Below are 17,247 nucleotides of genomic sequence, written 5' to 3'. Positions count from 1 at the left end.
AGGAATGGATACAGAAAATGTGGTACATCTACACAATGGAGTACTACTCAGCTATTAAAAAGAATGAATTTATGAAATTCCTAGCCAAATGGATGGACCTGGAGGGCATCATCCTGAGTGAGGTAACACATTCACAAAGGAACTCACACAATATGTACTCACTGATAAGTGGATATTAGCCCAAAACCTAGGATACCCAAGATATAAGATACAATTTCCTAAACACATGAAACTCAAGAAAAATGAAGACTGAAGTGTGGACACTATGCCCCTCCTTAGAAGTGGGAACAAAACACCCTTGGAAGGAGTTACAGAGATAAAGTTTGGAGCTGAGATTAAAGGGTGGACCATGTAGAGACTGCCTTATCCAGGGATCCACCCCATAATCAGCATCCAAACGCTGACACCATTGCATACACTAGCAAGATTTTATCGAAAGGACCCAGATGTAGCTGTCTCTTGTGAGACTATGCCGGGGCCTAGCAAACACAGAAGTGGATGCCCACAGTCAGCTAATGGATGGATCACAGGGCTCCCAATGGAGGAGCTAGAGAAAGTACCCAGGGAGCTAAAGAGATCTGCAACCCTATAGGTGGAACAACAATATGAACTAACCAGTACCCCGGAGCTCTTGACTCTAGCTGCATATGTATCAAAAGATGGCCTAGTCGGCCATCACTGGAAAGAGAGGCCCATTGGACACACAAACTTTATATGCCCCAGAACAGGGGAACGCCAGGGCCAAAAAGGGGGAGTGGGCGGGTAGGGGAGTGGGGGTGGGTGGGTATGGGGGACTTTTGGTATAGCATTGGAAATGTAAATGAGCTAAATACCTAATAAAAAATGGAAAGAAAAAAAAAAAAGAAAACCAAGAACCAAAAAAAAAAAAAAAAAAAAAGAGCTCAAACTACTATGTTATAAAAATGTCTGACATTGCTCAAGATAGTGCTAATAAATGCCAAGCCTGTGTCCTCATCAATGCCAGACACAACAAGAACACCCCTGGAAGGTGGCTAAGCTGTAAATGTTCAGAGTCATACTGAAAATTAGATTTTACTTAAGTTAAACCAGCCAAGTACAGTAATAAATATCTATCAGTTTTTATAGACACTTTTTCAGGTTGAGTAAAGCCTTCCCCAATAAGAAAGAGACCTCCAATATCATGGTAAAGAAGATATTAGAGGAAATTTTTCCAAGATTCAGCATCCCTAAGGTACTTTCCTCAGACAATGGCCCCTCCTTCTTTACCCAAGTAAGTCAAGAGTTAGCCAGACAATTGTGGATCAATCAGAAGTTACATTGTGTTTATAGACCCTGGAGTTCAGGATAGGAAAAGCAGATGAATAGAACATTAAAAGAAATGTTGAATAAATTGTCTTTAGAGAATGAAGAAAAGATTGGATAACTCTCCTTCCCTTCACTTTGTTCCAAGCACATAACACCCAAGGAAAATTTAAACTTACACCCTTTGAAATTCACCATGGGGGACTGCCCCTTTTAAAAGAAGCAGGGAGAATGTGTGACCCTGATGTTCCTTTTTTCCCCAACCCTTCTAGCTCACTTGAAGGCCTTAGAACTGGTTGGAAAGGACACCTGGAAATTGCTGGAAAAAAAAAAAAGGAACGAACCAGGAACTGACCACAGTGACACATAAAAGTCAAGTAGGGGACCCTGTCCTGGTCTGGCATCATTGTTCCAGTAACCTTGATCCCAGATACAAATCCAGCTGCTCCTCCAGCATGTGCCTGGTTACCCATCCTGACCATACCGAGTTCCACTAGCCTGGCCCTGCTCACACTTCTGAAGACACTGCAGAGGAACCTCCTCCCTTCCTGCTACCACTGACGAGAGATTCTCTAGTCTCATTTGAGGGGCTTCTGGGGCTCTCAATGTTAAAAATCCTAAAGATGCAAACTCATGTTGGCCTTATTTGAGAACTGGGCCAGAGGTTTAATTTTCTCAGTTCTAAGATAAGAACTCTATACTAGAAGGAGTGGGGAATGTGTGACGCCAACTTCCCAGGAAGGTAAAGCCTCTAGATGTTCCCAAAGCTTGTTTTCCCTGATCTCTGAAAATACAGCCAGAAAGAACCTCTTTTTCTCTATAGCCAGCACAAAGGCTTTTTGTTTCTATACTTTAGAACCAGAGATGCCTCCCTTCCTCTGCCAAGGACAATAAGATAAAAATTCAGGAAAATCTCACTCCCCACTCCTGCCCTGTAAATTTCAGCAAGGACACCCAGAAGAAAAAAACTCTCCTCCTAACACCTCCCAACTCTTCCCAACTTCTCCCAACTCTCCTCCCAACTCCTCCCAATTCCTCAGCTAGCTGTTTAAAGCCCTCTACTGTCACTGATCAGGGTCAAACTCCTCTGCCCTGCATGGTGGAGGGACTTCATCCTCAGCTTGCTGATAATAAAACCTCTTGTGTTTTTGGAGATATTTGACTGTTTTTTGAAGAGGACAGAAGAGGGCATTATATCTCTATAGACCCTATAGCATAGGGGAATAATTTTAGGTTTCACACAAATCATAGTTTTCCTTAAAACATATACAGATGACTTTGCACCCAACATTTAGAACTAATGTTTACCTGGAGATGTAGCTCAGTGGTAAAGCACCAAGTAACAGTTATGAGTTTCATCTTCAGTTGTGGAAAAATCAAAACAAAACAAAACAAAAAATAAAACAAACAAACAAAAAACAAAATAAAATTTAAAAAACAAAAAGCAACCAAATAATCAAGCAAACAAAAAAATTCAACGAACCCACCAAATTAAAAAAAAACAAAACAAAAAAAACAAAAAAAACCTAACAAGCAAACAAAACACAAGTCTCACAAATGAAATATGAGTCTGACAAGTTTACCTAATTAACTGTATAATGTAAACTGTACAAGAAAACCAATTTTCTATTGTAAGGAAACAAACAAAACCAGCATTAAACACTTTAGGAGCCTAAACTTAGGTATGATTAGAGCAATAGAAAAAAAAATAATAATAATGGTAGTGACTACAGCAGAACAAATCTCACAAGGGGGCTAGAGAGATGGTTATTTTGGTAAATTGCTTTCCGTGAAATTATATGGAATTAAGATGGGGGTCTAGAATCCACGTTAAAAGTACATTCTGCAGGCCAGTGCTGAGTAGGTGGAGACAGATGACTGGCTAGCCAGCCTAATGGTTTTTGTGAGCTGCAGATTCAGAGATATCCTGTCTCAACTTTTATGTTGTGTCAGACAGTGGTGGCACATGCCTTAATACCTGCAGTTTTGAGGAAAAAGCAGGGAAATTTCTGAGTTTGTGGCCACCCTGGTATAAAGGGTGAGTTCCAGGACAAACAGATCGATATAGAGAAACCCTGTCTCATAAAAAAAAAAAAAAGTTGGAATATAATTTAGGATAAAACAGTTGTCTATTTCTGACCTCCTTATGCACACATACACTGAAATGCATACACATCGTTTTTTGCTGAAACTCTTTTTATGATTTACACAATCTATTCAAATTATGGTGTTTTTATTTCTTTTCTGGAAATAGAAAATATTAAGAAAGTGTCATATTTTTATTATCTCCACTGTATAGTAAAATTAAATATCTATCGAGAGAAATGATCCAACATACTATAAAACACACACAAAGGGCAGGGCATGAAAGATGATTTTGGAATCGCCAGACTGATTTCCAGAGTGGTTGTACAAGCCTGAAATCCCACCAACAATGGAGGACCTGGGCATATATCCAGAAATTGCCCCAACGGGTAAGAAGGACACATGCTCCACTTTGTTCATAGCAGCCTTATTTATAATAGCCAGAAGCTGGAAAGAACCAAGATGCCCCTCAACAGAGGAATGAATACAGAAAATGTGGTACATCTACACAATGGAGTACTACGCAGCTATTAAAAAGAATGAATTTATGAAATTCTTAGCCAAATGGATGGACCTGGAGGGCATCATCCTGAGTGAGGTAACACATTCACAAAGGAACTCACACAATATGTACTCACTGATAAGTGGATATTAGCCCAAAACCTAGGATACCCAAGATATAAGATACAATTTCCTAAACACATGAAACTCAAGAAAAATGAAGACTGAAGTGTGGACACTATGCCCCTCATTAGAATTGAAAACAAAACACCCATGGAAGGAGTTACAGAGACAAAGTTTGGAGCTGAGATGAAAGGATGGACCATATAGAGACTGCCATATCCAGGGATCCACTCCATAATTAGCATCCAAACGCTGACACCATTGCATACACTATCAAGATATTATTGAAAGGACCCAGATGTAGCTGTCTCTTGTGAGACTATGCCGGGGCCCAGCAAACACAGATGTGGATGATCACAGTCAGCTAATGGATGGATCACAGTGCTTCCAATGGAGGAGCTAGAGAAAGTAGCCAAGGAGCTAAAGGGATCTCCAACCCTATAGGTGGAACAACATTATGAACTAACCAGTACCCCAGAGCTCTTGACTCTAACTGCATATGTATCAAAAGATGGCCTAGTCGGCCATCACTGGAAAGAGAGGCCCATTGGACTTGCAAACTTTATATGCTCCAGTACAGGGGAATGCAAGTGCCAAAAAGGGGGAGTGGGTGGGTAGGGGAGTGGGGGTGAGTGGGTATGGGGTCTTTTGGTATAGGATTGGAAATGTAAATGAGCTAAATACCTAATAAAACATGGAAAAAAAAAGAATGATGACTTAGACATTAAGAACACCTGTTGCTCTTGGACAGAACCAAGGTTTAGTTCTTAGGACCCACATAATGGCTCACAACAATTTTTAATTCAAGATTCAGGGGATTTTGCCATCCTATTCTAGTTTCTAAGAGCACCAGACATGCATGTTGTATAAACACCAGACATGTATGTTGTAAAAATACAAATGTGCAAAAACACGTTAGGTAAATAAATAAAACAATTTAGAATTACACACGACAGTCCCTTCAACTAAAACTAAGTAAGAGAGACTTCTTTGGTGTTTTGTTTTGTTTTGTTTTGTTTTCTTACTTTCAAGTTAGTATTGCAAACTTGAAAAATGGAAAAACTCTTAGTAGTAGTGGAAGCTATAATACTACCTCCTTTTTGCTACTGTGATGACAGATGACTGATAAATCCTCTCTCACCCTTTGTAGGAATGTGTAAACAGGGCAAATCAGCAATTTGCTTGGCTAAGATTGTTTTCCTGCTGTCCAAAACCTGTTACTCAGTATGCTTTGTGGTGGCCAGGAAGCTGAGTTCCTGAGGAAGTAAAGTTCTTGAGGAAGCATGGTAGGGAGAAGTCTCTGTGGAGGGAGTCACTGAACTGTTGAAAGATTGTTAATCCTGGTTCAGCTGGGGGTCCCAGTGGGATGATGTTGGAGGGATGGAGGTGTTACTAAAGGAGAAAGGAGAGCAGGTGACCCTCATTGGACTCCTGCAGTTAATGCTTCTGGGTTCACAATCCACTTTACCCAAGAAAAACAGAAAACTTTTTCGCTATGGGCAGGAGATTGAACAAATTATCACCTAGCAGAAACCAGAAAGGCTAGGGAATTGGAGATCCTAAAAGTATTCTTGGGGCCTGGGGATGTGAGTTGTGAGTAAACTGGGGGTCAGTTAGTGGTGGAAACAGACTAGATCCTTTTCTGTGCTGCTGATGCCCACCAGGAATTCATTAAAAACAAACTGAAGACCAGTCTTTATTTTCCTTTACCTGGTTTTGAAAGACCAGATTTCCAAAATTTTTATATATAGGCGCCAAAGTGCTTCCAAATCCAGAGGCTCCTCTCAACCTCAGAAGAGCTGGTACTTCAGACATAATTCAGGGAAGGCTGTGTTTCTGTATGTGTTGTTTTGGTGTAGGAAGGTAAGCTCTAACTCTATATTTCAGTATTATCTCAAAGCACATGTGCAGTGTGGACTGTCCTTTAAAATGATGTACTCAGCCTTACAAATTTACTGGGGCCTAAGGAAACATGCCTTCTATATTTTTTATATATAAATTTTATTTTTTATTTATTTATTTTTTCATTGTTGAAGATTGAATGCAGAGCATCTTTGTGTAGCATTAAAATATAAGTCCAGTAAGTGAAAAGTATTTCATTAATATTTGCAAAAAAAAATTATATATCTTGTTGTATTACCAACCAAGAACAGAATCTCCAGTAACTAATGATAATTAGAAAGCAAATTCTGAAGAAGTAATTAGGTATACACTGTAATATGTTCAAACTTATTATTTCCTTCTTAGTGTAAGTATTTCAATGAAAGTATAATTGATTTTATAGCAAGTAATCTATATTACTATATTGCATATGATGTATATTCCAAACAATAATTCTGTATGATTAATCTTTAATTTTAATGGTTTTCTTGGAGGGTATAGTGGTGTGGGTCAAACTCTCATTGTCAGGCCTGTAGGTCAAATGCTGAGCCATCAAACTCTAACATCTGCATTCTTACTTTTTAAAACTTTAATTTCTTTTTAGATTTCCAGTACAAAATCTTCTGGGAAAATTTGAAGGTACATTTTTGGATATATAATTTTTTAAAACTATATAGTATTAGCATAATTTCTATATTAGGAAATATTAGTTACTATACTGTATGACATCATAGTGAATTATTTTTTATATGTAGTGTTTTGTAACTATTTTTATTTATTTATTTATTTATTTATTTATTTATTTATTTTTACTAGATATTATCTTTCTTTACATGTCAAACATTAGTCCTTTCTTTGTTTCACCCCAGATAATCCCTATTCCATTTACCCTCTCTGTGTTTCTAAGAGGGTCTTCCTCCATCCACGCATTTTACCCTCCCCACCCTGGTACATGCTTACACTGGGAAATCAAGCCTTCAAAGGACCAAGAACCTCTCCTCCCACTGATGTCTGACAAGGTCATACTCTGCTATATATGCAGCTGGAACCATGGGTTGGTGCTTAGTCCCTGGGTGCTCTGGACAGTCTGGTTGGTTCATATTGTTGTTCTTCCTATAAGGATGCAAACCCATTCAGGTCCTTCAGTTCTTCCTGTAACTCGTCTACTGGGGACGCCATGATCAGTCTGATAGTTGTCTGTGAGCATCAGCCTCTTTTCTTGCCAAGAAATGGCTGAGCTTCTCAGGAGATAGCCATATTTGGCTCCTGTCAGCAAGCACGTGTTGGTATCCACAACAGTGACTGGGTTTGGTGTCTGTATATGGGATGGATCCACAGGTTGGGCAGACAATGCATAGTTATTTCTTCAGTCCCTGCTCTGCACTTTGTCTCCATATTTTTTCCAAGGAGTATTGTGTTCCCCATTCTAAGAGGGATTGAAACACCCACACTCTCATCTTATTTCTGCTTGACCTTCATGTGTTCTTTGAATTACATTTTGGATATTCTGAATTTTTAGAATAATATCCCTTCATCAGTGAGTGTGTACCATGTTTGTAATTTTGGGATTGGGTTACCTCACACAGGATGATATATTTTATATCCTTCCATTTGCCTGTGTATTTAATGAAGTCATTGTCTTTTTGTCATTAGCATATATTTTTATCTCTATTGCTCTATTCTACAACTTGAGGTCGAGGATGATTCCCCCTGAAGTTCTTTTATTGTTGAGGATAGTTTTTCCGTATCCTGGATTTTTTTTTTATTCCAGATGATTTTGTAAAGTGTTCTTTCTATCTTTATGAATAATTGAGTTTGAATTTTGATTGAGATTTCACTGAATGTATAGATTGCTTTTGGCAAGATGACCATTTTTACTGAATTAATCGTGCCAATCTATGAGCATGTGAGATCTTTCCATCTTCTGAGATTTTCAATTTCTTTCTTCAGAGACTTGAAGTTCTTGTCACACAGATCTTTCACTTGCTTGGTGCAAGTAACAAAAAGGTATTTTGTACTTTAAGTAAATGTTAATAAGATTTTAAATTTTGATTTACATTTGTTGTGGAAATTCAGAAGTTTTCCACAAAGATTTAGAAATGTACTTTATGGTTTATTATGTTTAACAGTATGGAAAAGAATCAGTTACATATACAGGCAATTTGTATATTTTAATTGAATTATGTTTTACACTAAGTCTTAACTGAGTCAATATAGGAAAAAAATTAGACCTTCTATTTGGTAGAACAGAATAAAACCCTACTTTGAAATACAATTAATTTTCTAAAAAAGATTATCTATCTATCTATCTATCTATCTATCTATCTATCTATCTATCTATCTATTTGCTGTCTGTAAACTTTAATTTTGAAAATCTAAAACATAAAATAAAACTTCTCTGATAATCTCTTAGGAAAAAAATCTGTAATTACTTCCCATTTGAGGATTTTTTTACTGCTATTTTTCTTTTTATGGTATGAAAAGAAAAATTTAATTTGTTTTGAGTGTTCTTTTCCTATTTGTATAAATTTGACTGCTTTCATTACTTTACTTTACAGGGACATAATCAACAACAAATTATATGAGCAGTATAAAATATGTTTCATAAGTTGTATGTGGGTGTACAGAAATTCAATAAAGAACAAGTAAAAACAGTGGTTGGTATAATAAATGACTTTATAATTAACCTCGTATACCTATGTATTAATTAGGAATGGAGAAACCAGCCTTGTGTTTGACACATGAAACTAAATTAAGTCTCATTATCTAATTATCTTTGGTTCTGTTTTAGTCCTACTGAATTGTAAATCAGAGAGGTATGGTTACATACTATACCAATGAAAACCACTAAGAATTTTAATGGAGACGAGATCATAAATTTCCAAAAGACAGACATTTGCTGAGAGATGAAGAGAGGATTACCAGTTTTTACAATATGTCAGCCTCAGGTATATTTGAAAGATAGACAAAGATTACTTACTGTTGTCATCTGGACTCTGTCGTATATTTTAGAAAACCAACTCAAACTAGCAAATTAGTTTTTACAATCCTAAACTTAGTCCCTATTTAGTAAAAAAAAAAAAAGTGTATGGAAACAACTTTCCTAACAACCCTGGCAAAATACTCCTGTGGAAGAATATCACCAAAGTATTTTAGATCATCTCCCCATTAATATAACAATCACTGTAGTCATCAAATGCTTTCCAAGTAAGATCTGAGGCAATTACCATATTAACCATTTTTTTTTAATTTGGTTGGCTAATTGTTTGGGGGGTATTCAATTTGAAATGAACAGGAGATCATTTCCTGCCCTCGAACAATGTGGAGGGTGCTGCCATTATCAGTCAGTTCAGTAAAGAGATAGGGACTACAGATAAAAATTAAATAAATACTCCAAATGAAGGCAATTTTTAAACCTTTCATAGCATGGCAAAAAACACTGTAGTCATTTACAGACCAAAAGCTAGAACCTCTTTGTAGTGTGGGCATTGGGCTTACCAGCCTAGTCTCAGTATACTAACTTACTTGGAAATTATCATAAAAAATACACTGAATATTTTGTCTTTAGATCTCTAAAAACCTCAGAAATACTTATCAAAATAACAGACTACAATAAATTCAACAGAATAAGTTTCATTTTATTTCAACAAAAATTTAGGCTTTTTATAATATTAAATATTTGTTATGAGTAATTCTAGCTCATTTGGTCAAAAATATATATGTTTTGAGGAAAATAATTCTAAAAACTTAAAATTTATGTTTTGTAGTATTATGTATAACATTGGCAAATTAGATAAGACATGCTCATTCATGTTAAACTCATAAATCTACTCCTATTTACTGAATCTTTTAAAAATCAGAAACCACCCTAGGCAAGATCTTAAACTACTGTTCTCTTGTATGCCATGACATTTTTAGCAGATATTTAAATGTATTAACTGACCTACTAATGAGTAGAAATCTGAAAGACCAGAATCTCTGTTACTTTTCACATAATGACTATTCAATATAAACTATGACTACAATTAGAAAAATACCGAAATCCTTAAGTCAAATCCTCACCTCTTTTATCAGTCATAGAAAATCTTTTCATAGCTATGGTACTGTAATCTGTAATCCCAGCACTTGGCAGTTGAATGCAGGAGGATCAAGGCCTTTGACTGTCCATAGCTACATAGTGAGTATGAGTTCAGCATGAGTAATGTAGGCCTGTCTCAAATAAACCTGTCCCCTACAAATTAAACAGAAATATAATGTTAGTATAGAGATATAAATATAGTAAATATTTCTGTCACTTCAGTAGGAAGTTGTTGACCAGAAATACTAAAATAAATGTACAATTGGAATTTTTTACTATATTTTTGAAGTGAAAACTATTGAAATCTGGATATCCATAGAATTCCCTGTTTAGAACATTATCCTGACAGCATATAGCCTAGAACTGGTAAGAAGCAAGGCTTGGAGAATCACAGGAGTTGCCTTGCCCTGACTTTAGAGATGGCAGGAAATAACTGTAAGTATCACCTCTTATTTTAGACTGAGGCAGTGCAATTGATGATGGCATGTTCCAATATAATAATAGAAAAACAAACAAAGAAAACAAAAAACAAAAAAAAATATTTTTTCTGCTTCAGATCTTGGCAGGGCCATTCTAGCCCCATTGTTTGACAAAAGCACAACACACCTCAGAAAATTGTTTTGATGGCATCAACAATTGTCAGACTTAAAATCTATCAATGTGCTTCAAATTTCTCTCATCGTCTGTGGTTATACATGGTGGTATTTATGAGACCTCTAAATGATCCCTAGGATTAGGAGCATAGTGTGTAGAGTTGGGAGTGGATATATAGACTGGAGAGAAAAAATGGGAAGCATGGTGATCCTTGGATTGCCTGTGCCACATACCTTTGCAGTTGAGGTAATAGATTCAGTGCAGATTGCCAATACCTTCTAGGAGCACTACCCTAGCACACAGTACATTGCTTTCTTTTCTGTTTCAGGGCTTTTGCCTGTGACAGGGAATGTAGCTTGGATACTACTGTGTTGTGTGTGGAAGATAATAATCATTGGATCAGTTCAAAGCTATGGGAGCTGCCATTTAATAGGCTAAGCTTCAGACTACATCCTTCCAATGGATAACTAGGGTCCAGTCTAGATGAATTTCTGGATCACCAGGATACATGAATAGCATGCAGTATTCTAGAGTAGTATCCAGCTTAATGATACTGCTGTTGCTCTTGTGTCTTTCCCTCTTCTGTATCCCCCAAGTTCATTCCACTTTATTGGCATGACTCACAAATGAGAATTTGTGTATTAACATGTGGTATATGAGAGGAGTTGTCTGAATAGAGATGAAATATTGAGTAATGATAAACACAACTATGGAAATGGAAACCATCCAGGGGCAAATTTTGTAAAATTAACATAGTCTGTGAAAGAAAAATGCTTTTGCTTTCAGAAGGAGTGTGAATGGAATTTTTCACTAAGCTGGAAGGGGGGCTAATAAAGGCCTTTTTTTACTGGAGAATTTAATAAGAATTAACCAAAACACAGGTGCAATTATTCTTACAGAATTGAACTGATTAGATGGGTAGAGTTTGGCTAGTATAAGATACTTGATTTAATGACTTTTGAGGTCCTTTTTCGAAATCATGATCAATAAATTCTGCCCTCTGTGACATTTCTACTATATTTGTTTGAAAGATGAATAAACTAGGATACATAGATATAGCTTTATAGTATAGTTCTTGAACTTTCATGATGTGACAATTAAATCTGTTTGATCAGGTCATATTCTAGAGCTCTGCATTAGGCACACATAATCTATAGCTCCTGGGGACATACACGCAAATGAACAAACATGACTTTATAGTGTTTCTTGTTTTCAGAATGGAATACATTTTATGAATTATCTAAAACAATAGGTTCAGTTTCTATGTCCTTAGAGACAGAACCTTAAAGACCCTAACAACTCTAAAAAAGAAAAATGAAAAAAGAAGAGAATAGAAAAGAAAATAAACTTGAAGCTTTAAATAAACAACTAAAACCCTACCCAAAAAAACAAAACAAAACAACAAACAAACAAAAAAACATAAAATTTTTGAAAAAAGAAAATTAAAAGAACCTAAAACCCTAAAGAAAAACAAACAAACTAAAAAAATCAACAAAAACTTCTAGATCTCTACAAAGACCCAGAAAAACATAAAATCATTACCACAAACAACAAACAAACAAGCGAAGAACAACAACAACCAAACTAAGTCTTAAAAAAAAAAACTCGCCAAATACACTGAGAACAACCCTAAAAACATTTAAAAACTGTAAAAAATAAAACAAAACAAAACAAAACAAAAAAATCCTAAAATAATAAAAGCAAAACCTAAAACCCTAAAAAACCCTAAAATTATTCAACAAACTCTAAATGACCCAAAAAAATCTATTTATTAAATTCTGTTTTTTTTTTCCATTTTTTATTAGGTATTTAGCTCATTTACATTTCCAATGCTATACTAAAAGTCCCCCATACCCACCCACCCCCACTCCCCTACCCACCCACTCCCCCTTTTTGGCCCTGGCGTTCCCCTATACTGGGGCATACAAAGTTTAAGTGTCCAATGGGCCTCTCTTTCCAGTGATGGCCGATTAGGCCATCTATTGTTACATATGCAGCCAGAGTCAAGAGATCCGGGGTACTGGTTAGTTCATAATGTTGTTCCACCTAGAGGGTTGCAGATCCCTTTTAAAACCCTAAAATTCTATAAATAAGAAAACACAAGAACTCTAAAAAGACACTAAAAATATTATAAAACCCTAAAAAAAATCCAAAAAATTTTCAAGTCTAGATCCCTAATGAGACAATAAAAAAACAATTAAAAAAAAAGAAAAAGAAAATGAAAAGGTACAAAACCACCACCCCAACAACTACAAATTCTACTGCCTTAAAAAATAGCAAAAACGCTGGAAAAGAAAATCATTTTACAAACCTTATTAAAAACAAAACATAACAAAAAAAACTTAAAACAATCTTTAAAAATTCCTTAATTCAATTAAAAAAAAACAAAACTAAACTAAAAAATAAAGAAAAACCCTAAAATTCTAAAACAATCTCAACAACTTTAAAAAGATCCAAAAGAACTCTAAAACCCTAAAAAAAGTTCCTTTAAAAAGTTCTAGAAACACATCAAATCTCACACATCAAATCTCTGAAACTCAAAAAAAAAACTTGAAAACCCGCTTAAAAAAAGCAAAACAAAAATAAACAAACAAACAAACAACAACAACAACAACAACAAAAAACTACAATGCCCTGAAACCCTAACTAAAATCCTGAGACATTAAAAACAATCCTAACCCCACTCCCCCCAAAAAAATACCTACAAAAACCAAAAACATTAACTAAAATCCTAAGACATAAAAATAATCCTAAACTCATAAAACACACACACACACACACAAGAACACAAAAAACTATTACAAAATCCTAAAACCCTATAAAACACTAAAAGTGTAAAAAGAAACAAAAACAAAACAAAACAAAACAAGAAGAACAAAAACACACAAAAAACTATAATTATCCTAAAATTATTTGTAAAACCTAAAAAGCCCTAAAACCCTAAAATACCTTAAATTTCTAAAAGAAATCAAGATCCAAAATAAATAAATAAACAAACAAACAAACAAACAAATAAATAACCTCAACCCTACCCAAAAAAAAAAAAAAAAACCACCTGTAAGGACAAAACAACCTCTCAAATTTAAAACCATTAAAACCCAAAAACTCTAAATAACCCAAAGGGCTTTACCCTCCTGCAACCCCCCCCCCAAAAAAACCTGAAAACTGTAAAATACTAAAAAGCCCGAAAAAAAGCCTAAAGCATTAGAAAAAGTAAATCAGAAAAAAAAAAATCTAGAATCTTTAAACAAATACTGGAATAGTCCTAAAATCCAAAAAAAAAAAAAAAAAAAAGAAAAGAAAAAGAAGAGAAAAATAAAATTCTGAAAACACACCTATCAGCTAGGCAGTCATTCAACTTACAGAGTTTAGCCTGCTTCTGAGTGCTGGTATTTAAGGGGAATAAAACTATACTTGACTCCTTTTTGTTTGTATAATTGTTTTCTAAAAGATTTTTTTTCCTGTGGGTGAGTGTATGTGTGTGATGTGTGTGTGTGTGTGTGTGTGTGTGTGTGTGTGTGTTGTCCAAAGAGGTCATCAGATCGTCTAGAACTAGAATTGCAGGTGGTTGTGAACAACCATGTGGGTGTTAGAAATTGAACCCTGGTCCTGTGCAAAAGCAATCAGTGGGCCTAAGCAGTGAGCTATCTCCTCAGTCCTTTCTGCTTGCTCTAATCTCTACTTCACTATTCATCTTGCCCAAATATGTCTTTAACTCCTACTTTTTCTGTCTGTTTTTATGTGATGAATTCTTGTTTGCTTTTCTCTTGTTTCTCCAATTACAGCACCAAGATTCTGCATTTCCTTTTGTTTTGGAAGATTCTCGAGGAATCCTAAATCCAGACTTATTATTATTTATAATTCTTGCTGGTGGTTCTGACAATGGTTTCCTCATTTTTTTTAAATTAGGTATTTTTTCATTTACATTTCCAATACTATCACAAAAGTCCCCCCATACCCACCTAAACCACACCCCCACAACCACCACCACATCTTGTCCTTGGCATACCCCTGAATTAAGGCATATAAAGTTTGCAAGACTGATGGGCCTCTCTTTCCAATGATGGCCAATTAGTCCATTTTCTGATACAACTGCAGCTAGAAACATGAGCTCTGATATGCTGCTAGAAAAATGAGCTCTGGAGATTCTTTAGTTCATATTGTTGTTCCACTTATGGGATTGCAGACCCCTTAAGCTCCTTGGGTACCTTCTCTACCTCCTCCATTCCCGGCCCTGTGATTCATCCAATAGCTGACTGTGAGCATCCACTTCTGTGTTTGTTAGGCCATGGCATAGCCTCACAAGAGACAGCTAAATCTGAGCCCTTCCAGCAAAATCTTGCCAGTGTATGCAATGGTTTCAGTGTTTGGAGGCTGATTATGAGATGGACCCCTAGGAATGGCAGTCTCTAGATGGTCCATCCTTTTGTCTCATCTCCAAAGGTTGTCTCTGTAACTCCTTCCATGGGTGTTTTGTTCCCAATTTTAAGAAGGGGCACAGTGTCAGCATTTTGGTCTTCAATCCCCTTAAGTTTCATATGTTTTGAAGATTGTATCTTGTATCTTGGGTATTCTAAGTGTCTGGGCTAATACCCACTTATGTCACTACTAGGGTACTGGTTATTCTCCTCTGCTTCTCATTTGGTCACAGTGATTTTCATTTTGATCTCATTTGTCTAACATGCCAGCATGCTCTGCTTATAGACTGTGGTACAATAGATGTTTAACTTTCATAACTATTGGGTAGTGTTTTGATTTTTCTGTGTTTGCCTGATTGAATAAAGGGGATTATTCCTCCAGCCCATAGTGACAGGCATGCTTTAGAGAAGTCAGGAGTAGTAGTCCTCAATCTTCAAAATGTTGTGAATCTTTAATATACAGCTCCATAACAATAATGTTATTTCATTGCAACTTCATAAATATAATTTTGCTATAGTCATGAATTTTAAAGTATATATCTTATAAACAAGATATATGATATGCGACACTTGTGAAAGGGTTGTTTGAACAGTCAGAGGAGTCTCATCCCATAGTTTGAAAAGCACTAATTTGGACACAATGGGGCTACTGCTGCCAATGTAGACTGTTCATCCAGTATTGCTGGTCAGAAGTCTCAGTACTTTGAAGGCAATGGGTTTTCCCAGAAAAGGCTTCTTCTGAGTCCCCAAACTTCTGTCAACACCTGTTCACCTTGGTGATGATCACTGATGTATCAAATGACCATACTTAGTAAATTAGAGTAATACAGTTTTCTTTTCCACCCTAGAAAATGGAGATTCTAAAAATATGTCTACTAGCTAAAAGCAGTGATGTTGCTCTTCCTAGGGATCCCTTACATAGTGTCCATTTATATCCTCCTTGGATGTTCCTCTCTGATCTATACTCACCATCTATGCTGCTTCCTCTCATGAAGAGCACACATGATAACACTCAACCCATCTGATCTTCAGTCAGCAGAAATATACTAATTATATTTCCCATATGGCCCAGTTGCTCATGATTCTGAGGCATAATCATACATGTTGTATTACCAAACAGAATGACACTAATTGTCTTGTATATAATGAACCATATTTTGTATGACTCTTTTCAGGAGTCTGCATATTCAATGATGAACACACCATCAGCAAATGAATGAATTCTTGTGAGATGATGTCATCACAGAGGGATCCAATGGGCTAGAAAGAGAAAAGCGGGAGCCAAACTCCCTTTCATAATTAAACCTTTTCTATAACAGCATTATTAAATTATTTTTATATGTAGGTCATATCCCTCCTGACCCATTCAATTTCTTCCAAATATATTCACACCTGGGGTTAATCTTCAGAAAACTATTTTGAAGAAACACATGTGATTATTTCAACATCTATAGTAGTGTGGGGGCATTATTCTCCCAACGTCATATACACTTAAGATCTTTAGATACCTCCTTCCCTGTGATAGTCTAGCAGGTCACTGAGTGACATGTGCATTTGATGATAAGTGGTACACAAACATTGAAGCAGCTTACCATATCCTGTCACCCATATCAATCTCAAAATAGCAAGAACAACAAGTGAGTAGAAAAATACAAATACATTTTATAGTGTCTTGAAGCTAAAATCCCCAAATTAATCAAAATATTATTTGGACTCTGTTACTTTATACCAGTGTTTTTTAAGTGTACAAGTCGCAGGCCTTTTCTGTGACCCTTTGCACAGGTTTATAGTGTCCTTTTACCATCTTCATCCTCCCAACTATCCTCCATTGCTATCAAATCTCCTCCCTGCTGCTGAGCTTACTCTTCCAAAATACCTCCTATTTTTTAATGTCCCTTATTAAATTTATATTTTCACAATTGTCATTTTGAGTTTTACTTGTGTAACCTAATATATAGTATTTTACCGTTCCATCCATTTTTTTGAAAACAAAGCCCTGAACTAATACACATAGATGAGAAATCTCTCTCTCTCTCTCTCTCTCTCTCTCTCTTTCTGTCTCTCATTTTTAATGCATTCATCCAGTAGTTGACATCTAAAATCACTCCATAGCATGTATGTTTCATACAGTGAGGCAATCAATATTGATGATATGGATATGTAGTGGTCCTTCTTAGATTTTTTTTTTTTGTGAACTTTAATCAACCTGGGAAGATAGAATCTCAGATAAAGATCCTCCATCACATTGGCCTGTGGCCACACCTTAAGGAATGATTTTTTTTT

This window comes from Mus musculus, chromosome Y (assembly GCF_000001635.26).
Source record: "Mus musculus strain C57BL/6J chromosome Y, GRCm38.p6 C57BL/6J".
In the NCBI taxonomy this organism is placed as follows: domain Eukaryota; kingdom Metazoa; phylum Chordata; class Mammalia; order Rodentia; family Muridae; genus Mus; species Mus musculus.
The sequence above is the reverse complement of the archived record's forward strand: the minus strand, read 5'-3'. Positions refer to the sequence as shown.